The sequence below is a fragment of the Homalodisca vitripennis genome, chromosome 2 (genome assembly GCF_021130785.1).
Source record: "Homalodisca vitripennis isolate AUS2020 chromosome 2, UT_GWSS_2.1, whole genome shotgun sequence".
Classification (NCBI taxonomy): Eukaryota; Metazoa; Arthropoda; class Insecta; order Hemiptera; family Cicadellidae; genus Homalodisca; species Homalodisca vitripennis.
This window is the reverse complement of record NC_060208.1, coordinates 223,831,282-223,838,763: the sequence shown is the minus strand read 5'-3', so window position 1 is coordinate 223,838,763 and position 7,482 is coordinate 223,831,282.

Here is a 7,482-nt window from a genome sequence, read left to right as displayed (position 1 = left end):
AGATAGGAGATATAATAGCGGAAATGTATGTTAATGAAAGGGGTTAATAAACTAAAATCGATAATCATGCCGAGTTATCAACTATTACAAATAAGAGTAAACACTTTTATCAATAGAGGTCCTTTACGTTTATTGCATGTTAGATGGACAGTCACATGGATACAGTACTCACAAATAGAATGGATTTGCACTGTTTTTTACCAGATATATTATAGTAATAATAAACATAAATACAGTGCAAATCTTAATATCAGAATTTTTGAGGAGAAAATCTGTGTAGAATACGGTAAATAAATATTGAGCAGAATCATTATAACTCTGCAGATTCGCACTGCAGTTGGAAATCCATGACGATCACAAACACATTATGAGTGCTTCAACTAACCTATAAGCCTGGTTATAAGACATGGTCTCAAGTTAAATCCAAAAAAGTGCTCAGTTATTAAAATGGCATCCACGTCTCTCATGCAACGATTGTAGATGGAGAATGTGGTCGTCATGCTTGAAGACACAGCATTTAAATCTAGCAGTGTTTTCAGACTCTTGGTTATACAGTAATCTCACAATTATTGACCACGCCACGTACGTTTGTCCAAAAGCTTTGGGAATTATTCAACCAACTCAAGAAAGATTTCAGCTTTTGTAAACTTTTAGTTTTTATGTTATTTATTATTGATTTCTTGCATACGACAACAGTGCCTCGAATGGGAGGCAAAACATTGTTGCAAAACACTTCCGTGCACTTTGTATACGATATGTGAAGCCAAAACATGTATCAGCCTGCATGCTGCCAACTGGATGCTAATGGAAGCCGTGTGCACGATGTAAACTGCTGCCTGGTTCACCGTGAGTTGACCCTGGAAAAACCACGGAATCTGGTGGGGAAACTGATACTCAGGGGAGAGGTCGCTTTTCAACACACAAACGGGACCATTAATTTCATTTTCCTAGAGTGAAGGTAGAAATATCTCGAAAAAGTTCTCCTATTTCACAGAAACATTTTAAAATTACCTTCTCTGTAATTTGAAAGTGTTAAAGGCACCACATTTTAAACTCGAGTCAAATTATATGTACGCAAGATCTTATAAAAAATGTTTTTACCAAACATTTTATAATTTAAGGTTAAATTTTTTATTTAAAATTTTGATTTTAATTTTAATTGTTATTATTAGCTATACTCGTATATTATTATATTTAAACGCTGATAATGGTAGTGTCTGTATGAGACCTTTTAAACTACCAGGACAAATTTGACCTCCTTGTAATATTAAAGCTAACTCCGCAGGGAAAGGTATAACAATACAGGCCGATGTAGGAACACAAGTAATATAAACCGATGTTTACTTTTATCTGTCAAAGGAACTTTCGCATGAGGCGACAGGTGGCTAAAATTAGTGAGAGGTTTTGTTCTGAGAAACCTCCAAGATCAAACAAAATTGAGAATGAGATTTTTAATTACAACGAAAATGACGGACCTCAAATGAAAATGAAGTCGTGTACAGCGTTATATATATATATATATATATATATATATTAATGAATGTATTATTTTTACACGTATACAAAATACAGTCATTACTAGATTATGGTTTTGCGAGAAATTTTTCCTACAAACCAGATTGACGATAACTTTGTTATTATTTGCTATAAAGTAGCTATAAGATATAAAATAGACGATTAGGTATACAGCAATATTTAACGACCACATGTCCGTTTAACGTAATTGAATTAGAGAAAACAGTTTAAAGGTGCTAACTGCTGTCGAATTGTACTAAAGACGTGGAAATGTTTGTAAAATGCACTTACCAGATAGGGTATTGAGCCCATAAAGAATGTTCATTCGGAAAGCCTCCAGGATATAAATAATTATCATTACATATTTACTTGGCAGCTGCCGACCTCAGAAAGTTTCTAGCCTCATCTGAGAGATAACAACTTGATGAACTGTCAGCCTCTGGAGACTCTGGTTGCTCTGGCCATAGGGATGTCACTGCTAGTAGTATCTACATTTATTTCTTCGGCAGACTTAATAATTCACACATTTTAGACACCAAACTCAAATAGTTCATAATACTATGATTGTGTGCCTGTTTATTTTTATTTTTCAGAAACAGTTCTTGTTGGAATACTAAAACTGAGTGCCCTCCCCAAGTTTATGAAACCTCAAAACGTCTGAATAAATCAATCTGAGCAGAATTTTCCAATTTTAAAGATTTTTGGAAATTTTAATTTGATATTCACACTGATTGAGTACAGAATGTTCTATTCGTAGGACATATAACAACTGTTATAGTGTACTGAAAAATGACCATTAAAGTACTTTAGTTCATTCTGTATATTATTATTTAATGAAATATTTCTACACCATTAATATTCATGGTCAAACCCGTATATTTGTGTAAAAGTACTAACATTTTGAGTTAGGTTGCGATTTTCTGGTAACCTTCGTCTAAATGTTGTTTATAAATAATCAAGTCAATGGATGAGTATAATTTCTTCAATTGCTATCCATTTTAATGCTATGCCAATTATAGTTTTCTATTTTTTTAAACCAATTCCTCTTTGTTGAAATCTTCTAGATAACTGTCAGCTAGAGTATTTGCTCTGACTTTTAAGCTCTTTAAATCGATTTAGTTTATTTTAGAAAAATAGCGTAGCCAAAAAAAGTCCAAGGGAGACGTAGTCACGGCAAATAGAAGGTGGATGTAGCTCTCTCAGGCTAGATGCACACCGGAAGAGCAAACCGTCAAGTCGGAAGAGGCCGGAAGTGCCATGGTTAGTTTTCTCGGAAGTTTTTGACAGTTTTTTCCTCCAGTGTGTGAAAGCGTTTTGATAAAGACATTTTGAATCGAAATGTCATACAAGAACTACTTGCGTGTTCAACTGTCATCGTAAACGAACACGACGCATAGATAGACCTTTTGCTTTCAACAGTTGCGTAAAACATAAAATTTGAGTTAGGCGTCCGACGCTTTTTTACGTGCTGACGACTTCCTGAGAGAGGCACTCCCTTCGTTCAAGGGCGAGCAATTCGAATGCACGAAGACGAAGATGATCCATAACATTGTAGGAGCAAATTAACTCACAACAATTCCTTCCGACAGTTTGCTCCTCAAATGTGCGTCCAGTCCTAGTGTTAAAAGCAGCCTAGCTTTAACATAAGGACGTGCTACCCCTGCTCGCTTTAACTGGAGGGGATGGTGAAGAGCTGGCCTCCCCTTATTTCAATGTGACATGACTGACATACAGTGCCCTCTGTCCCTCCTTGTGTCTCCCGACATGACGCAGTCCCCATCCCCACTGTACTTATCCTGAATATCTTGTCACAAGCGTCCTGGAAGCAAGCGTAAAGATCCTTTTAGGACTAATTGCAATAGGATAAGTTTCTCAATGTTGGTCGTAAAAGAACATATAAAACAAACAAAACAATGTTAATAGTTTTTCAAACTAACAATATTTTGGACTTATTAATATAGTTAAGATTAAACATTTGAAGAAAAATAAAGAATTAAACTTATATTAATTTTAATGTTTAATCTTTTACTGTAAAGTTGTAAACGTAAGTTTAAAAAACGCTTGCTAAATAAAAATAGTGTCATAAACTTATTGTTACAAATAGCGTTTTACAAAATAAAAAAACGACTAGATAATGGCTTTAAGATCTGATTTCAATGTTACGTACGCAGACTATTTTTAAACCCTCGATCAAGAATAAATGTTCGGATGGTAATTTAATAACTTTCCATATACAGTAATTCTAAAATGTTGTATTTACAAACGGCACACTTGCGCATATCTTGTACAAACACTGATTTGGTCTTAAATGTATCTTCAGTTCCCGAGTTATAAACTTTCATGATGGAAGTTTGGTTTAAATTTGCTTCATATGGCTAAACCCAAAAATAAATAACGTAACTTTCAGTTTACTTAAGTTACTGTTGCTCTACTATTTAAGCTTTGGTTGAAGTTCAGTCCCAGGTATATGTACGGTTTGATCTTCGAGTAAAGCGATATAAACTACGCGTAAACAGCTGTGATGAAACCACTCAATCTTCTATATATTTCCCGCCCCGACAATTTTATATCCCGGGGCAAACAATAAACACCCCTAAACCATTTCTAGCTATGGCTCTATTTATGAAAAATATTACAAAAATTATTAACAACCTTTTTTACAATTTTTACAATTTACAAAATTTATGGAAGATGATTGAAGTGTATCGATCACTTATTTATTTTGCTATTTTAATCGTAAAGCGGCATAAGTAGTTTTAAGTACTTTTCACTGAGTAAGACTACCTACATTTGAATGAATATTTTAGTGAGAACAGCTAAACCGAATTGCTATAATGAAACTGTTGAGACCAATAGCGTATTACAAGAGAAGCGTATACAGCACTCGACCACCCCTACGGTAGTACTTTACTATCACATAAGGAGGTCCTCAACTGGCTTGGGAACTAAAAAACTGGATTGCCACAGCAAACATCGAATAAAATATAACAGTTGTGTTTTATATTTGGCAATCTAGTATATTACAGACCAAAAAAAAAAGGTTCAAAGTTTATTCATATATTTTTTCTTTATCCGAAACTAGGTGTAATTGTATTAAATAATGTATATGACTTAAATATTCCCCAAACAGTATAAATATTTAAATTAAATAAACATTGTGTGGTAATAGTAGTGGGAGAACCACTATGGTAAGTCAGATATTAAATGTAGGGGAAAGACTACACTGACAGTATGGCTTAGGGAACTTCGTGCATTAAACTTTGACTCGAGGGTACTAAATCACTTCAACAGATTTATGAGCAAAGATTATAAAGATGAGATTAACTTTTTAGGGATCTCCCACTTGTAAAAGCTTCTAGAAACAACCTGTTACAACATATACTTTATTTGGTTGGCGTACGTTAATGTACTTCGTTAGTACAAGTAAGGTCAAATTACATTATGATAATATACCAAAATACAGTTGGGTTTACACTGAGAAATACATCTTAGTCTTCCTAATACATCCTTTATTATAATACTGTGATATATAATACTAACACGTTGACAGGGTATAATATAGCTAACTGCCTTACATACCCTGACACATACACACAAAGTCCAAATTACAGGGGAATGTACACCATTATGTACAATGAGTTTTCTATTATTGAGTGTTCTCCTTACTTGTCTTTGAGTAACACTTAACCGTTGAGAAATATGTCTTACTAATACCTGGACTATGTTCAACAGCAGCAACAATGTTTTCTCTAAAATAACACCATGTTGGCAAAGCAGTCATACTGGAACTTTCCCCTAGTATGTGATTCTCTTTCCCGTAATGTCAGAAATATAGCTCTAATTGTTCTAGTATTTGGAGTTGCGTGATAAGGGTAACGTTGTCTGTACTCTCCAACAATGATTATAGTTATAATTTAATAATTACTAGGACAAAACAATACACGGACTGAAAGTCAATTATTACGAAGAGAACAATATGCACATGGATTGAAGCTCAGTTGTTTGCTCTGAAAACTATTGAATTCCACAATTCAAATCATATCATATTAAACATGATTTTATTGTACTGCCAACTTTCCTGGAAACACCATTACTTTTATAAATCAAATTAAATCAAGCCGTACATTATTTCAGCAGCACCTGAATGCACTGCTAAAATCAATCTACCCTATAACATAAGATTTCATTTCAGAATTGAAATTATGCATTTCTTAGAAAATTTAATATTTTTAAGGGTAATAAACTAAGAAATTGTCAGTCAGATATAAAAGACGTGCTGTCATGTAACGAATAAAAATGTATTGAACCAAACTTTTTCAAACCAATTCACTTTCTGTGTACTTTATTGAGAGAGTTTGTCAAAAATAAAATTTTGATATATCTTCATGAACCTTTGAGAATGAATACGAAGTAGGATATATATAAGAGGTATACATTCGGCTTCTCTTGCAGTTTTATACTGAATAACAGGGGCTTCATGGTCATATCCTTTTTATATGACAGACACCTGGGATCAATGATTATCACTAAAATATATCCCAATCGCCTGATTTACTTTGGAAATACGGGTTTTCAAGATTGGAGTAGTTTTGAGACTACCTATTACATAGATAAATAAAAAATATGCATTTTCTCTGCTATAATAACAAAACAATTTTTTCTGTATCATTCCTTGGTATTTGTTTTTAATATCTTCAAATATTTTGGTAAGATTTCAACTGTTTTATACCACTCGTTGGAATAGGATTAGTAATGTTGAACCCCTTACCCTTCTCAGAGAAAGTACTATTAACGTTTTATACTGTATCCGTCAAATAATTTTAAAAAAGGAACTGGTCATACCTCATATGTAAGTTACATATTATTTCAGTGTTCAATGTTCAATATGGCCAGAGGTAAAGCGCAACTGTGGTTAGCTCTTATTTCATGAAGAAAGGCTTACTTTGAACATTTCACGTTGTCTGGTGTACTGGCCCCCTTACGTCCATGGTACAACGAGCCCGCTTGTTCCTCAAATCTTTCCACAGTGAAAATATATCGGGTTCCTATTAGTGTCCGGTTCCTCCTCTAGTTTTCTTCCATTTAAGTGTGTACAATCGTTCTTACAGGATACATTCACAGTTTTGTAAATTTTATAACAACTTTTAATTAAATAATATCCAGGATAAAGTAAATTGCTACAAGTCATAATTGCTGCATTTTATAGTAAAAGTATCACCACATTACCACTCGTGTTTATTTTGCAACATGATAACTGGTATTTCGTTTTTGTGAATTTATGTGCTTTATGATTAAAGTTGATTGAAGTTTTATGATTAAAATATATTTTGATAACAGCACAACACATATCATAACACTTTAAATATTAAACAGAGTAACTGTTTAGATCACGCATAACATAACAGATAGATATTGGAGGAAAACTCGTTATGCATTATATCTGATCCTGCTCTTAAATTAAAATAGATTTATTCTTCAAGTGGGGCCACAAATATTATTCAGCATACTTAGTGAGAGACAATAAAAGGAACGCCATCTCTGCATTCCAGAGTAATTCAGTGCTTATTGGTGTAGATAATATGATTTTTAAAAGGATTATACATTGCCTCTAAAAGTTACCTGTACCAATATCAAGCAGTGAAATCTATTTTTAAAACTTTTGAAGAATCCCAACGGCATACTGGTAGGTTACAAAAGTTGCACTGTAGTCTTGCTAAGAAGCTTTTGTGTTGTCCATGATTCTCCCTCACCTGTTTTCCGAGATGATGGACGTATCCTATACGGCATACTGGTAGGTTACAGCACTTGACCTAACTACTGCCAGCAAGCATTGTATATTAATAAGTATTGTATAAAAGTCGCACTGTAGTCTTGCTAATTAAAATTATTTGTACCTAAAAGAATGTATGCACCTGTAGTGTAGTGATATATTTACAGACCTTATCTCTAATGTGAGATATATTTACT